Source organism: Pezoporus wallicus, unplaced genomic scaffold (genome assembly GCF_028554395.1).
Source record: "Pezoporus wallicus isolate ANWC-B61680 ecotype Strahan unplaced genomic scaffold, APGP_CSIRO_Pwel_v1 contig_420, whole genome shotgun sequence".
NCBI classification, from domain to species: Eukaryota; Metazoa; Chordata; class Aves; order Psittaciformes; family Psittacidae; genus Pezoporus; species Pezoporus wallicus.
In genome coordinates, this window is record NW_026636658.1 from 359,997 (window position 1) to 377,539 (window position 17,543).

At 39.2% G+C, this 17,543-nt stretch overlaps 1 protein-coding gene and 1 long non-coding RNA gene across 2 annotated transcripts in view; one reads left to right on the forward strand and one right to left on the reverse strand.

The window, feature by feature from the left end:
• DYNLRB2 (dynein light chain roadblock-type 2) overlaps positions 1–17,543 on the reverse strand; it is a 201,958-nt gene that overhangs the window by 58,525 nt on the left and 125,890 nt on the right. The gene's annotated exons all lie outside the window — the stretch shown is intronic.
• LOC130594903 (uncharacterized) overlaps positions 1,127–17,543 on the forward strand; it is a 64,533-nt gene continuing 48,116 nt past the window's right edge. The window contains exon 1 of the long non-coding RNA XR_008971188.1: positions 1,127–2,270. This is a non-coding gene — a long non-coding RNA (uncharacterized LOC130594903). The remainder of the gene's footprint in view (positions 2,271–17,543) is intronic.

Sequence of the window (17,543 nt, forward strand, 5' to 3'; positions counted from 1 at the left end):
GCATCAGCCCACCTCACAAGGGTGTCAAGGTCCCTCTGGATGGCATTCCTTCCCTCCAGGGTATCAACCGAACCACACAGCTTGGTGTCATCGGCAAACTTGCTGAGGGCGCACTCAATCCCATGTCCATGTCAGTGACAAAGATGTTGAACAAGACCGGTCCCAACCCCGATCCCTGAGGGACACCACTCGTTACTGGTCTCCAGCTGGACATTGAGCCATTGACCACAACTCTTTGTGTGCGGCCATCCAGCCAGTTCTTTATCCACCGAGTGGTCCATCCATCAAATTGATGTCTCTCCAATTTAGAGACAAGGATGTCGTGCGGGACAGTGTCGACCGCTTTGCACAAGTCCAGGCGGATGACATCAACTGCTCTACCCCTGTCCATTAGTTCTGTAGCCCCATCATCAATTCTGCTTAGAGTGGGTGCTCATCACAGAGATGATGAACCTCAGGGTTCAATCTGTCCTTTGACTTAATGCTGAGTAAGCATATTTAAAAAATAAACCAAAAGAAATTAGTCCAACTAATGGTTTATTTTTTTTTGCTGACTTCTCTCAGTGCTTGCTCTCAAGCACAGTTTTGAACCTTTGTGTAGCATGTTGTAGAGGGGCCCTGAGATGTGCTGGTAATGGTGTGCTGTGTTCCTCCTCCAAAATAAGCAGCTGAGCTGTCAATAATGTGTGAACACCAGCATACCCTGTACTGCACTCTGTGTACCTCACATACCCAGGTGTGTTCTGCACTCACAGCATTCCTGAGTCTCTGCATGAGGATAAAGGCAGGTACCGAGCAAAAGGGTAATATTCCTATAAAATGCTCATCTTATTTGTTATGACCTTTCACAGAATCGTTTCACTCTGAGGCCACAGGCAGGTGGGGTGTTGCAATTACATTACCATGGGTCTGAATCCCTCAGGCTCCAAGGACTCACTGAGGGGGTCAGATCATCAGCAAATGAATCATTTAGTTAGCTTAGGCCTTCTGATGATTTCATATGATTCACCTGTGAAGACTGGCCCAAGACCTCTCTGTGGTTGTCTTGTGTGAGGCAGAGATTGCTTCACGACTGCCTGTACCAAGAAGGGAATGAGGAGAACAGGCCTGTAATATTGACCAGGTCTGCATCACTCTGCAGAGCTCTGTGGCTCTGAAAGGTAGACCAAATTGCACAGGGCAGGGGAAATAGTGTAGGCTGTAGATTGAGCCCATCTAGCAGGACTCTTGGGAAGGGATTGTGTTGTCTTGCAGACCTGGGAATTGCATCTGACAATGGCTGAAAGTCACAAGTTGAGCCAACAGTATTTCATCACTGCATGATTTTTGTGGTGTGGAGGTAAAAGTGCCTAAGGCCTCAGATTTATCTGCGGATGGTGTCTCAAAACGTAAGCATAGATTTATCTGTATAGGGAAATTAATTTTGTTCAAGGGAGAATTTGAAAGAGAATGCAGAAATTATTCTGGAATAAGGCAGGTAAAGTTGTTAGTTAAATCAGCTCCATTCCCTGTGATAAATAGATCAAGAAGCTGGACAATTTATTGAATAAATTGTCCAGAGATGTCTAAATTATTTGCGGTGCCATTTTCACCTGAGCCTGAGGAATGTGAGGCCAAATTTCAGCTGACTATATTGGATTCCTCTCTAGAGCCAGAAATAGAATCTCAGCTGTTATAAATTGATTAATGATGGTATTGTTATTTAGACCAGACCCTTAGGCTTGTATGCTTAATTTTTAGCATAAATGACCAAATTGAGCCATTCTTTAGAAGGCAGAGCTTTCAAAGCCATTTGTCTAGTTCAGAAGCAGAAAATATAATGACTTTCATTGTTTTGGTGCTTCTTATTGTCTCTGTTGCCTCCCAAAATGACTTACTATTTTTTTTCCCTCCTGAACCTGTGTGGCATCACATTAGCATGGCACATGAAGATCCTGAGGTGAAAATAAATCCACAAAGATAAATATCAAACTTTGAGATGCTGTTCCATGTAACTGAATGTTTATCTGAACTTCACACACAGCATCCAGTTAGATAATTTGCCCACAAGGCAAGTTAGTTTCATTTTTCACAATGTTCTGCTACTTGAAATTGTTTATTCACTGCAGCAGAGCTATGGACTACCCTGATTCGTTAAGCAAGCACTGTGAGGATAGATACTGCAGTACTATCTTCTGTGGAAAACTTTGGAGTGAGGAGCAATGAACAACAGCCTAATGCATCATGTTCCAGGATGGGCTAGAAAAACTGGTAGGGGTGCAGCTGCAGAGGTAAGAGGAGAGTCCTCCCTCATAGAAATGTCTTTTCCCTCTCATCCCTTCTGCTTGTCCTGTAATAACCTTACTCCAATGTTCTGGAACTCTTGATATATTTCTTTTAAAAAGGAAGAAAATAAGATCCAAAACCTTGTGACTGTATCTCTAGTTAGCTTCCTGGATGTATGTTTAATTAGCAAAATAGAGATATGAATTATTTATTCCACCAATAAGCACAAAAACCTTATTTCAGGCTTCTTAACTGAAATTTTATAATTAGTGTATTAGACATTTCTTTACCCTTAAGAATCATTCTTGCATGGTTATGTTTGACAAGGGCAGCAGATCTCCTGTGCTGCATTAATTGTGATACATCTCGAAAGGCATTGTCATGGGGGTACTGCTCCTTTCCATCCTTGTGTATGTGAAGTTAAACTGCCCACTGAAAATTTAGCAAGCTTAAACTGCAGCCAAAGAAAACATCTGCTTTGGACATGACTTACTTTATTTTCTAGCAGGAGGGCTCCATATATCAGTGCCTTGCCTTGTCTAATTTCATTAATGTGATCTTGTGTCCATCCTGTGGCAGTTTAATAGCCATTATTTGTGGCCTCCATCAAACAAAGTGTTGATCGTAAATCCAGCTTCACGTAAATGAAGACATAAATGTCAATCTGCATTACTGTATAATATTTATTATTTTAATTAAATGAAACTGATTGTGACATTAGATCACAAGTTCCTTGTTAATGGCAATGAATAGCAAAAAAATTTGCTTATTTTAGAATGGAAAAAAGCTGCTTATTTTATTATAAATGTTATAAATTTTCCTAATGTTACTGTCTTAAGTTATCAAAGCTGGGAATCTGTGCGTGGAACACAATGTTTGTGCTTCTTTTTCGAACATAAACTAGTTAGTGATGCCAAACATGACATGTACTGCAGAAATATCAAGAATCAAATGTAATCAGAAGGTGCTTTTGTTAGTCACTTAGTAATACAAGTGTTTACATCGGAGCCAATTTCTTCTACTCTAGGTAGCAGGAATTATTCAATCTCAAGTCAGATATACAAGGTTTATGCTGGCAGTACTTAAACTTCCTTCAATGTGAGGATTGTACAGTCTGTGCCTTAAATGATTTCATTTCCAAAGTATTGTAAAAAAATACATTAAATCTGTAATTTTAAAATGCTGAAGTACAGTCCTGAGTCTAAAAGATAGAAATCCATTACAAATTAGAGACTGCTCTTATTTAGTCTCCTTTGATTGCTGTGGTTATTTTGCTTCTAATGTACAAAAAGAATAGTGCCAGTTGTTTGCACTGGCTATAGGAAAAGATAATGGATAAAATTCCATGGTCTTGATGCTGGGAAAAATTCCTTAATCTGCCAAAACTCTCATGTCAGTGAGAAGTGTAGGAATGAAGGTTTGATATCTGATATGTTTCTTGACTTGCCAGGGAGTCAGATTTTATCAAAACTGAATTTACAGCACCCTATTTAGAGTAAGAAGTCTTTGTATGTCAGAGAGGTCATCAGCTTCTTACCTCATCGGCTGTATTCAAAAAAGCATCTAGGTGATGGAGATGTTAAATTTTTTTGTAGGAAGCAAAGGAATTGAGTTATAGTTTATCATTTTATATCATAAAATGTTGATCCTGGTCCTGTTGCAGTGGCAAAACACCAATTAACTTAGTTTGAAGTGTGGAAACTTAGGAAATGAGGATTAAGAGGAGATTTTTTTGCCTTTGCCCAAATCCTTTTGGGATTTGATAGGCTGAGAAAGTTGGGGCTGTTCAACCTGGAGAAGAGAAGGCTGTGTGGAGACCTCATAGCAGCCTTCCAGTATCTGAAGGGGGCCTATAGGGATGACTCTTCATTAGGGGCTGTAGTGATAGGACGAGGGGTAATGGGTTAAAACTTAAACAGGGGAAGTTTAGGTTGGATATAAGAAGGAAATTCTTTCCTGTTAGGGTGGTGAGGCACTGGAATGGGTTGCCCAGGGAGGTTGTGAATGCTCCATCCCTGGCAGTGTTCAAGACCAGGTTGGATGAGACCTTGGGTGATATGGTTTAGTGTGAGGTGTCCCTGCCCATGGCAGGGGGGGTGGAACTTGATGATCTTAAGGTCCTTTCCAACCCTAACTGTTGTATGATTCTATGATTTCATCTTTCTGTATATAGGCTTGACTTGTATCTGTTTTTCACAATGATTTCTTGAAAATGAATGGAAATATTCACACTGGCTTAAAAGGAAATTGATTGAGATCTTCAGATGTCTGTTTTCAGAGAAGTTTCAAATGTTTTCTCCAGATCTGTAGTGTCTTTCACAATGAGTCTAAAATGTTTCTAAGCAGGAGAACACTAAATACATTTCAGGTCACTTTTAACTAAAAATTGCTTATATTTTATTTGTAACAAAGGTGGTCATGAGGCTCCTGTCTGTATCAAATCCTATTGCTCAGCTCTAATTTAATTCCACTAAAGAGGAGAAAATACTACTGTGGAGTTTATTCTTTTGGCCAGTACTAACCACGTATAGCATTCTGAGGAATTACTAGGTACTATCTTTTCAAGCTAAATGCCTAGTATTATATGGCATGACATAGAAGAAAAAGATGTAGCAAAAGCAAATAAAAGCAAAACCAAGTATTTGCAAAAGCAAATACTGATTTTTCTGTGATTCTGTGTGTAACTGTGTAGACACATAACTGTAACACTTCTGTATTCCTCCTGAGTTCACTGTAATGTATTTTTTCTCAATTTCGTCTTTGTATATAAAACAAACTATGCTTGTATAGATTTGCAGTATCCTCTTTAAACCTTTCTAGTGGCTAAACCAGGTCTTGGGCTAGGAGTGTTCACTTTTTGCTACAAACCACTTTGTTGCGCTGAGGCAGTGGAAACCTTTCTTTTCACTCTTGGGATGAAATGAGAATGAGCAATGTCACGATAATCACTGACAGTGTACTCCACTTGCTGCTTCCTTCAAACCTTGTCTTACACTCCCTCTAGCTCAGAAGCCTGTTAAGAGATTTGTACCTACTGCTGTGAGAGAAATAGTCATCTCCAAATGCTGGTCCTGACAACAGACTTTCATGTTCAGCATCTGCTGTGATGCCTCATCTGAATATCGCAACACTGTACCAGAGCCCTTTGCTCCAAGTCTTGCTGGCTGTCAGATGAAGGTCACTTTTAATGTGCTAGGATATCAGCACTTTGTAACGTGGTTGGTTGTCACTGTTCAAACCCTGTAACAGAAAGTAAATTCAGTTTGAGTCATCTTTTTGATATTCAGTCATACTTGTAAGACAAGATCTTTTGGCATTTTGTACAAAACTGGATTCTCAACTGTTCTCAGAAGCTGTCTTTGATTACATTTGTGTTCTTGCCTTATTATGTCAAGACCACTGGGATATCCTGAAACCATCCTAGCGATCCCAAGTTTCAAGTCCATTTCAGTGTCAGATTAGGTTCTATAACTCTGCAATACCAGAATGACTTTGGAGGATTCTGTAAATGCTTAGTTTTCTGCTCTAGAATTTGAAAAGAGTTTATTCCATCAGTAGAATAACTGAAGACTGTTCCTTACTGGTGTTCAGTTATTCTGATTTCTTGATTCTTTGTTCTAACATGATTTTAATTTCCTTCTGTGCTTGTTCTTCCCCTGGGAAATTAATCTGAGTTCTGACATGTGTTCTCTATCTTTGAATCTGTGAGGGAAAGAATTGATGTTGATCTTAGTAGTGGCTATACCTCCTGCCAATAAACTATACTTGTTGCTGCTTTAAGGCATTGTCTCTTCTATAGGTTCTTGCTTGCGCACCTGAAAATAAACTAGCACACTCTCCAAACAAGTGACTTTTTGTTTGTTTTTCTTGTTATTTCTTCAGTCTTCTGAGTGTTCCACTTCTCTGCTGTGCCCTGACCCATCCAGCTCCTTCCAAATGCTGATTGACCCTCTCATTCCATGTGCATCTTTCCTTTCCTGTGCAAAGGAGTCTGGTCTTGTAGGCTCATTTTCTGAAGTGTCTCTGATTTGTTCTACTTTGGGCAAGTCACTTAATCTCACTGTGGTGCAGTTTATCCACTATAAAATAAGTCTAATAATCCTTACCCGCTTTGCTGAGCCCTGAATCTTGTTTGCCTTCTTTACATGTGCAGTCCTAAGGGTATTATAAAGCTTCAATTATTAATGTTTGGAAAGTGCTTTGAGATCTTGGGATGGAAATCCCTGTATAATCATATTTAGCACTTAGCATTTCACAGCACAGTGCAGACGCTACGTAATCCTCAGAATACTCCTGTGAGACAGAATTACCTGTCAATACAATTATTATCCTCACTTTACTGGGTAGTGAGGCAGAAGGATTAGGACCTAATCCTGCTTCTCTTCAAATAAATGGGAGTTCTTCTCTTGACTTCAGCAGGAGCTGGAAGTAGTCTTCTGTGACACATCAAGTTTTGAGCTCAGTCTGAGATGCCAACCTATGCTCAACCTCGTGGACCTTCCTTCCTTGCTTTAGTAGAGTTTGGTGTTTCGTGGTCATATTATATATAGACTTTCTTGCATGATCCATTTTTAATCTTCTTTATTATTCTATTTTGGTTATGTTTTATGTATATTTTTGATATCTTTCCGAGTCCCAGCGTATTCACTTCCTGACACTGCATGTTACCCTGGGAGATATCATCCATGAATTTTTCCACATCACTTGTGCAATCCTCTTCCTTCACTGATTTATCCACTCCAATTCTTTTGCCTTATTTTAATGACTTTATTTTTCTGCTGGATGTGTTATTGCAAACTTAACTGCTGTCTACTGGAACACTGCTTCTACATAATTGACCTTATCAAATTCCTACTTAAGAGGCATTTTAGACCAGTTTTCTTGTTGTGAATATTGTACATAGTACTCTATCATGGTTACAATAATTTCATGGCTGTGATTATGCTAACCTGCCCTTTATATCTTCCAGTTATTTTAGTCTGTTCCAATATTAGACAAAGACAGACCTGCCTCACAACTTGGATTCACAGTCTTTCCTTTGAAATGCTAACCAAAGCAGTGCTATAAACAGACTGCAAGAACAAGTGTTTAAGATCTGAATAAAAATTAATTGAAGAAATCTCTTATGTGAAGGAGAGTTTGGATGGGAGAACATGGTAAGTTAATTCTTCACAGAAATAAGCTGAATCCTAAAACTTGTTGCAGAAGAAAAATCAGTCTTGCCAAGTTGTTGCATGATGCAAACATGTAAGAGAAGAAATTCCTCCTTAATATCAGATACTGACCACACTGTCACCAAAATGAGCAGATTTTCTCTTAAGTAAGGAGACAAAATAATTTTTCTTCTCGTACATTGATGGTGCTACAAGTTAGCCTGCTTTGTTCAGGGGACCATTTCGGAGCACCCTGCTGTTGAATGTAACTAAAGATGCTGCAATTCATACTGATTTGCTTCCTCTGAAGACAGCCACAATTTTGAGTAAAGGGACTCTCAATGAACCTGGTATTGGTGTCTGTGGAAGAGGATTCAAGGATGGGGCTTGGCCACAGCTGCTGTTGGTCACTTGTCTTTGTTCAGCTGAGTTGCTTTGGAAGACCTTCCATACCACCTCTAGAAGGCTGGAAAAGGCATTCAGATATAAGGCAGGTTATATATACCTTGTTGGGTGCTCAGAAGCCAGTCCTACTTCTGAAAAAAGCAGTATTAAGCTAATTAAAAGCTAGGATTAGTAGCGTCATATTTCTAGCCACTTTTTTTATTTTGATTTTTTTTTGTTCTTAAAACAGCTATTATTGAGCACTAAAGGTAAAATCAGTTCTATAAAGGTAAACAGTTTTGTAGTAACGTGGCCATGACCTATAAAGTGGCAATCTGACATTAATTTTTAGGGATCACATATTCACATATGCTGTCATTGTAGAGCAAGTAACATGACTGGAAGTAGGCCTATGCATTTTGAGAATGCATTTACAGTTTAACATGCTGTTGCAAATATAAGGAGGCTCCCTCTCCCTCCCTCTAATTTTTTCCACCAGCTTGACAGTTTTTCAAACATATTCACTGTCAGCCCTAACAACCTGTCAACAACTGCCATTATGTGAAAATTGCAAAGACTTGCTTGAGCACTGTGAAAACTGACAGACATGCCACAAGGATAAGTTCCTCAGAAACAGAGGGCTAAAACTTTTGAAAGGTGCTTCAGCCCTTCCAAGGCAAAATGAACAGTCAGATATCAGGGGAAAAAACCATACACTTGTCACATCTAATATCTATTTCTTTTCCTCTCAAATTGAGGTGTATGTGAAAGAATAAAACATAGCTTAGGACAAACTGAGGAAGTTACTAGAGTTAATACAATTTGCCTCACTGTCAAGTACATATGTAAGAAAGGCCGAATCTATCCACTGTGTAAATCCAGTGTCTGTGTGGCTGGTACAAATCCTGGGGAACATGGCTGAAATTCACCCTTGTAGAAAATCTATAAATGAATATTCTTTTTTTCTGTGTGGCTTTCTGTAATTGAGATTATTTTCTTTATAATGTTCACTAGAATATCATGCTAAGAAGTGATCCTGCTATGCGCTGAGCACCTTGTAGGGCTCTTCTCTTACTCTGTATGCATGTGTTAAACAGATGTAACTCTGCTGAAACCCATGAATTTACTACCTTCTGAAACTTGTGTAATACAGAGTATCTGTGTTTCCCACTGAAATAAAATGGTCCTATCAAGTTTGTTAGGGAACAAAAAATGAGGATGATCCTTAGTTGATTAGGACAATGTTAAAGTATGTCCTTTCTGTACACTGCATTGTATGTGACAACACATAGCCAGTGAAGTCTTCAGGAGTTCTGTTCTCTGAGCATCTTAGGGAAAGGTGGCATCTGAACTCTTTAATAAAGCTGGTTAATGGCACTGGGAGTTGTTCAGGATAGCCAAACAATGAGGAAATTCCTCAAACGATCAATTATTGATTTATTCTGGATGTTGTTCATAAGTCATGAGCAGTGAACAACCATGGAAGATGCTGGTTCTCAGTGTAGGCACTCCTCCTCTGATGGGTCTAACTGATGGGCAATCAAATCTTATCAGTTACATCTCATTTGAAGCCCCTTATGACTTTGGTAGAAGGGCTGTGAACTGAACTTAATTAGCAAATTGATGGACAGTTAGCTTTGAAATGTGCCCCATGGTGCTGAACTGCTGGAAGAGTTTTAAATCCTAAACAATCTCCATTTTGTTATTTGTCATCAGTCTCATGGGAGCATATTTGTACTGTGATTTATGCATTGATTAATGGGATTTCTGAACATAAATCTTTGTGCACTAAGAAAAGGTTTGAATATGCCTATTGTTCTTTTAATTTAAAGAAAACACACACACACACACACACAAAATCCCAACCAAGTGACAGTGAAGTTTCTTTTGTTGAATGTATATGAAACAGGGTGTGTATGACTAAAGAAAATCAGAAAGCATGAGTCTTTTATATTGCATATGAAATTACAGCTAATTATAGTCTTACGGAAAAGTAAGTGGAAATACATTTTTGCTTTGCCACATAAAAATGCTGTAAAATAATGAATTATAGAAACATTTACCATCTAGTTTACTAGCTATGGGTGTCATGCATTTGAAGTCTAGCTGCAAAGTGATCATTCTCAGCCTAATAAGATGTTCAGCACTTGGCTGATTTATGCAACAGAAACTATTAGTGACAGTGTGGCACGTTCTTGTGGTTCAGTGTTGAATTTTCAGCTCTTTTGTAGCCATCATGTGTGACCAAGGGCAATTAATTCAACTCTTTGGTCTGTATTTCACAGCTGTGGGATAGCACCGTAATGTTCCTTTGCTGTTTGGGAACTTTGAGAATAAAGTTGAAATTGAAGATCAATTTCAATGCCAATGCCAATGCCATCAATGCCAAGATTATCCAGTGATGAAGCAATAGAAATGCCTAGGTAACTACATAGGGTGGTGGCTTTGGTTACCTGTCAGAAAGGGGGGACTATGACAAAAAAAAAAAACAAACAACCAACAAACCTCAAACAAATACAACAACAAGAACCTTTGTCAGGAGCTACTTCATAATTCCCTAGTAAGTAATGGCCAAGGTGTGTTTTGAGGTTTGGGCATGGCTTCTTTGTTAATCTGTCTTGTCTTTCAGCTCATGGTGGTGCGTTTGCAAGGCCCCTTTCTGTGATGGAGATGATTAACTCAGGAGGCTGTGCGCAGGGTGGGTGTAGAGCTGAGTGTGAGCTCATGTTGGTGTGGACTGTGTTCCTTAGAAGGCTGATAGCATTCCCTTGGAAATGTCTCATTTTCTTTAAATATTCTGTGACTCAAACTTAAAAAAAACCCTTTAAAATGTGCTTAGTAATAGTTATCCAATAGTAGTGCATTTTGCCTACTATCAAACTGAGTAAGAAGAGCAATCTCTCCTGTATTTTTTAAAGAGCTTTTCACTACAAGATACTTAATTCTCCATTAACCTTAAGCTCAGAGTTCTGTCATATGGTGTATTGCAGTCCTCTAAAACAATATTCCCCACAGGGGAAGACACCATAAGTGGCCTAAAATAACCCAAGTCTGAAAGACAAAGAAGCTTTATAGTTCTGTTTTAATGTCTTTTATTTCTTTGTTCTTTTTCATTTAGATTTGTAAAACTAAGAGTAATATTTGTAGCGTACGCTTTTCAGATAGGTTTTCTTTGGGTTAAAAAATATTTCAACACTTTACAGTAAGTGGTATTTAATGCTTTTTCTCCTTTTGTAACCCAGCAATCTCATTTTCTATTTAGACACTCTCCCACTATTTCTTGCAATTTTTTTTTTCCTTGTTGGTTGTTATTTGGTTTTATACTTCTGAGCTACACAGGGAAAGCATATATACTTTGATTTAATAGTTATCTGCTGGTCTAATCTTGGGTCACAGTTGAGCTTAAAGCTTCAGTGACATTTGTCTAGAGTGTAAGTTGTGGCAGCTTGTTGCAAGATTGTGGTGAGATCTGAAAAAACAGAGATCTGAGATGGTCATCTAATCCTCTGGTTGCAAGTCTTACCTTTTGTCTCTTCCCTCGATTTCATTGTTGTTCTTAAGATGGAGATTGCTCAGGTAATACAGTTAGCTGAAACAGGATCTGGTTTTTATTAAACGGGAGACTGCCTGTGTATTTTGAGTGTCTTTCAGTACATGTGGGAATATGTAAGGTTATAAATCACAGAAAGAAAACACCGTAGCACTTCAATAAAACATCCTGCTCTAGAGTGTCTGGGACAGAGAACACGAATGTTTCACTACTTTCATGGAGCATAATAAGTCACTCAGAAGACACAGTGCTTGTAATTTCTTGTTCTAATGCCCAGCATTCTTGGGCAGGATTCCCATCCAGGGCTACTACCTAAAGCCAAAGGACCTTACATTTCAGGTTAATCTCTCTTCTCTGCAAAGTACTCACGTTGAAATTCAGGTATCGTTCTTTATCAAGAAAATTCTTGGTCTTGCTGTTCAGCTTCAAACTGTAAATATGTAAATATTAATGTAAATGTGTAAAGGAGCTTCCTTGAGCGTAATCAACTCAAAGTACTTTCTTTCTAAGCTGCACTTCTTTCTGACCAATTTTGGTGCTCCTGTATCCATGCTGACTTGTTCAATCCACAACAAATTATCCCATAAAACTCTTTACAATTCTGGTAAATTAACTTCAGGGTACCTGGACCTGCATAGGAACGGAGAAGGGCAAATATGCGTTTCCTACGAGGACTTTAGTTTGCTGAGGACAGGTTTCAGTTGTCCATCTCCACACATCTGTGAAGAAATATTGATTCCAAGGATTCCAGAGACATTTGATGATTTCAAGAAGGAAGGCTCATGTTTTTTTCATCCACCACCATTCCGGCTCATCTTTGTTAAACCCTGCAGTGACTCTGGAGTTCAGGCACCGAGCGTTACTTGTCTGCCTCAGCCAGTCACTTTTGACATCAAGTGTACTTGATCTGGGGCTGGTAGTTTACTTCAAACATTGTTCATATGAATGGGTCTGGCAGCTGGGAGACTGAAAAAAAAAAAAAAGTGCATGAACAGTAATTCTTGTTTTCTGTCTTCAAAACAGATCTATTGTACTGTTTCTGCTGGCTGTTTTGAAGAGTCTTGACTTTGAAGCTGGAGAGAAATCATTATCTAAGTCGCATTCATTTAAAGTTGAGGCCAGTGGTCTCATAAGTGATCACTCACATTAGCCTTATGAACCTTCTCCATGGATGGGGGAGAAGAATATTGCTTTGTTGTAAGGTGATTTAAATAAAAAATGAAAAAAATCTCTGCACTGTGAATGCACACAGTATATTACATGTATTATATACATTATGCATCCCAACTGCTATTGTTTGATTATAGATCACAATTGTTTCTTTTCTCTCTTGACCCTCCTTTAGTGTGTGACATGCTCTGCTATCATTCTCTCATTCTCCTGATATTTTCACTATTAAAAACACTATAGTTTTATTTTTCTCATTGTCAGGTATTTGGTCTTTTTTTTTTTCTTCTTAGTTTTTAAGCTCAGAAATTGAACTGTCTTGATGGGTTTTTATTTTTTTTTTTTAAAGAAATGACATTTCGTGTTTATTCGATTTTTAAACTTATGTGGCAGGTTTTTCTCTAATGCTCAGATCTCACCTAAAGCATTTTCTTAAGGGTCTAAAAATGCCTTTCAATAAAGGTAAATCTGGTTATCTTTCTTCAACCCAGGGAGAACTGTGACACTGAGATGAGTATTTTGCTTAGCGAGAGGAAGCAGATCAGAGGAAGCACGAGCACAGCATGGGCAACTGTAATATCATTCAGTCTTGTATGAGGACCATTACTGGAGAAGTTTCTGTCCTAAAATTGCATTGAGACTTGGCCTGTTATTACAGCTTGAAAGCTCTCCCCTTTTGGGGTTTAATTGGATCAAGTCAGTACTAGAGGTCAAAGTGATGCTAGATTTGGGTGGATAGTCATGGTAGAGGATAAGATCAGTGCAGCAGTGGAAAGGCATGATGTGGAAAGCATGCAGTCATGTTAATTCACTGCAGCTTCACACAAGCAGCCCAAGTACACTTGTAAGAATCTTTAAAAGGGAGAAGTGGGAATGACAAGTGGTGTAAGTCAATGACAATTTGTGATACTACGCCTTTGTGTTATCCTCTATCAGTCATTTCCTCTCGCTATATTTGGATGATTCTCCAGTCACAGTAACAGGGATTGAATGGTAACCGACCCTCTTTTCTGGATTGCTGATTTGGGAAAGTAACAAAAGGATTGGGCTGCGGTGTGTGAATGATCCCAGGTAAAGGTCATAAATTACTGCCCCATTCTCTCTTCCTTTTACCTAGAGATACTTGAGCTTTTTAGAAACAGTTAGCTAGAAACTTTCCTAGTGTGTAAATAAACTGATAAATTCTGGAAATCCAAAAATGCAGATGAAACAATCTAGCAAATCAAATGGGTTATTGGAAGGTATAGTAGTTCTGGTAACATTGCTAGCTCAGCAGCAGCCTGCAGTGCCTGTAGCCCTCCTTTTTTGGGTGCCATGTGTAGCATGATGCAGGTAAAGCACTGCAAGGAGGAACAGAAGAACAGAAACTGGTCACTGCAGGTCAGAACATATAAGGGTTCTGGTCCCAGCACCTCTTCCCATGTCCATGCCTTCCCTCCGTGGTGGTGGCTCAAAGCCTGTCTTGTCTGTATCAGGCAGAGCCTCTGATGCTTTGCAGCAGATGTCATTCAGATCTAAGGGGTAGGATTCAGCCTGTCTTGTCTGAAGATTGCATGTGGAGTAGTGTGCATGCATATGTCTTGGAGTGCTCTACTGCTCTGCCAATCTGTTCAATGTAAGTGGTTTTCAGGTAAAATCAGTGGCGATAGTGGGTCTGGTGAGAGAATAAAGACTATCCTTGCTCAGTTTTGTTGATTGCCTATCATGCCTCTTGTCTGGGAGGAAGAATCTGCATGGGATTCTAGTTTTGCTTTGTTTCTTTTGAGAGGTTATTATACTGTGTGGAAGCTTAGTTATCTCTTAAACAAGCAAAAATAGTATCATAAAGCTACACTGTCCCCTGAAAAAAATTGTGTTCTCTGTCAGTCAGATACAAACCATTGGGATCAAAAGCCAGAAGCTTTGGAGATACTGAGTGAAGAGTTTCTGAAGGAAAAGTAGGAGATTTTGGTGAAAGAGGAGGATGGCTTTTTGATTCAGAAAAGCTTTACAGGATATTGGTGGAACATCTCAGAAGCTGAGCAAAGGTGGTGTGCAAACCATTTATTGCTGCTGTATGCAAAGAAGACTGCTGATCTTGTGGCAGTCCTGGGCAATTGCCTTGGTTTCAGTAGCTCCCAGTCTCCAAAGAAATAGTCTGGGGTTTATGCTGTTGTACTAACAGTTTTTGACTCACTATATGAAGTCCATTAAATTATGCATGAGATGTGCATTTTGCCCAGTTTGAACTGTCCACACTAATGGAAGCGCTAATGTTAGATGAATGGTTATCTTCTAACTAACATGATTCTTAGCTGGCAAGCAATACCTTAGCAGTGTGAAAATGCAGGAAACTTAATACATAGCCATGTAATGGAAAAGGCTGGGACTGTGTACACAGAAGGGTAATTTGCAGTGTGCAAATAAGTACAGGCCACTCTTAGGCAAGTAAACAAATAATATGAACAGCCACATCCTAATTTGGTTGATTAATGGATGCAGAACTATGAGTGTAATGTAGGTAGAGGTAAGCTTTGTCTGGCTCAGGGTGTGGTATGGTGCCAAAAAATGAAATCTCAGAATCTCCTACCCTGAGCTCAAGTAGAAGACAAGGTCTGACCGTGCCCAGGAGACCTAAGTACTCAAAGACACTTATCTATATGCCATATAAAATAGGACTTTTTTCAGGCTTTGAGGGACTCTGCAGGCTCAGCCCATATGGCGAATGGCAGCCTTTCCTTTATGAACAGCAACAACAAAGTTCTGCTGCTTAGAAGCATATTGGGCAGTAAGGCCATAGAAGGAAGCCCCATATGCTGTTAAACAGCTGCCTGGACCCCTGTTACAGGAGAGTGATGAGATTAGGAGCAGTTTTGTGTGTTTCTCTGTGCCATTTCAGAGTTCCCACAGACAGCATGAAATCTGCCGTGTGGATTGACAGGCTCCCCTGTTTCTCTCTGCACAGTTATGGATGCTTCGGGGCTGTGTTTATCTTGGCTTTTTTTCCCTGCACACATGACCTGTGAGGTCCGTGCATAAGACTGGCTCAGTTTCTTGTGCAGGGCCACTAGCAAAGTGAAAAAGCACATCTGGGAACTCTCAAATTCTTACAAAAGCTTATGTGCCCTCCTCCCCTTCTGTTGCCGCAAGGATTTCATGTGGAGGGAAGAGAATGAGAAGAGCAAGTGTGTGGCTTAAAACTGTTTTCTGACCTCTCTGTGCTGTCCTCTTCCCCGCAGCTCTGGGTGAATAGGACAAGGCAGAGAGAAGGACCATTGTAGGCATCTGCTGTGTCCTGAAGGCTGCACTCACCCTTAGTTTGAATAAACTGATGGATTAAGAAACTGGGGCTTTCCCTTAGTTTTATGCCTGTTCCCAAAGACAGGTCTTGATTCCACATAAGTCTGGGGACATTAGCTCCAGCTGAATTGACTGGGAGTGTTGTTATTTGCACTGATAGAGACAGGAGTATTGTTCTAGTCACTCCATGTGTGGAGTTCTAGGGCTGGTTGTATAAAATACAGTTGCTAACACCATACTGTAAAAGCTATACTTTATTCACCAATGACATTATAAACTTAGATTTTAAAAATTGTTCTGTCATTGTGTGGAAAATTCTGGTATATTTTTCTATGTATGAAATGTCATCTTGAACCACTCAAGTTCATGAGTAAAGGGAGGCTGAAATTCTCAGATGTAGCAGGAATCCAGATGATAAACCTTTAAGAATCATCCTGGATGGCGTACTCACCCCCCAACAGGTATGGGAATTATTACTGTGTGTGTTTGCTTTATAAGTAACACCAATATTAACTTCTGTGTTTTGTTATTAGAAAAGTCTTAATTTATTTTATTAAAAAGAATACCTAAAAATAATAACTTCATGCACAATTAATTGTTCTCAGGTCCTGACATTAATAGAAGCCTACATTAGCCAGTGATAAAAGTCCTCTCCTTATGGACTACTTCTCCAGTTGGCCCAGTTTCCAAATGGATTATTTTTCTTTTTGCTTCATACTGGGCTTTTGTTTGTGAGATACTTCCCAAGGGTTTGTTGTTACTCCCCCCCCCCCCCCCGTTTTTTTTTCCTGTGTTTTCTCTACTTTGAATGTGAGAGAAGTAATTCTCAGAAATGTGGTAACTTTGATTTCTTGATTTTCAGAGATTTCCAGCTCCCAGTGTTCCTTTAATTTCCTATAGAGGAGACAATCTATATTCTAGTGGGCTTCAGGTGTACCTTCATGTCTTGGAAAGGCTGGAAGAGAGCAGGTCAGACATAGAAGACAGTTTTAAAAAGGAACTTGCCAAGAAGACTCTCTGAGTGGTTTGTAGTTGAATTTCTGAAAGGCCTGTTATGCGGTTCAGAAGGGACAGATATTAGTGCATGTTTAGGTTTTCATGTTCACTGATTTTCAATAGCTCTGAGAGAACGCTGTTCTGATATATGAGTTCAGGGTCACAGCACTTGCTATTCTTCTGTGGAACTTTTTATCCTGATTCTTCAAATGAGTTTGAAAAAAAGTGCTTATAGCATAAATATATACTAGACTATATTAATTTAAGCCAGCCTTTTTATAACGGTATAGCTGTCAGCTTTTAATGTCGTTGCATAGCTAATCAACACCTCAAAAGGCAATTTCTAAAATAACGTTCATATTGTAGGGTTAAAAGTGGCAGAGCAAAACAAAATAGTTTCTATTTTCTCAGTATCTTCGGACTGTAAAAAGCAGGACTCCAAAGGGAGATTGCAAAGGTCATGGAAACAGTTAAACCACAGTTTAAGACAGCAGTCGTGCTCTCCTTATTCTAATAACCCTGTATTTGCACTTATTTTTTCAGCTGCTTTGCTTTAGAATCCCTGAGATAAATAATCAGAGGTGTAGTAATATCCCTGCTGTTAAAACAGTATCAGCAAATAACCTGTGGAAGCCCAATTCTTTCCTTGTAGAGAATTCAGAGGATAACAAGTTTATACAGCTCTGTCACTCATAACACTGGTTTATACTTGTATGCACTTAGAAAGATGGAATCTATATCTGAGGTGA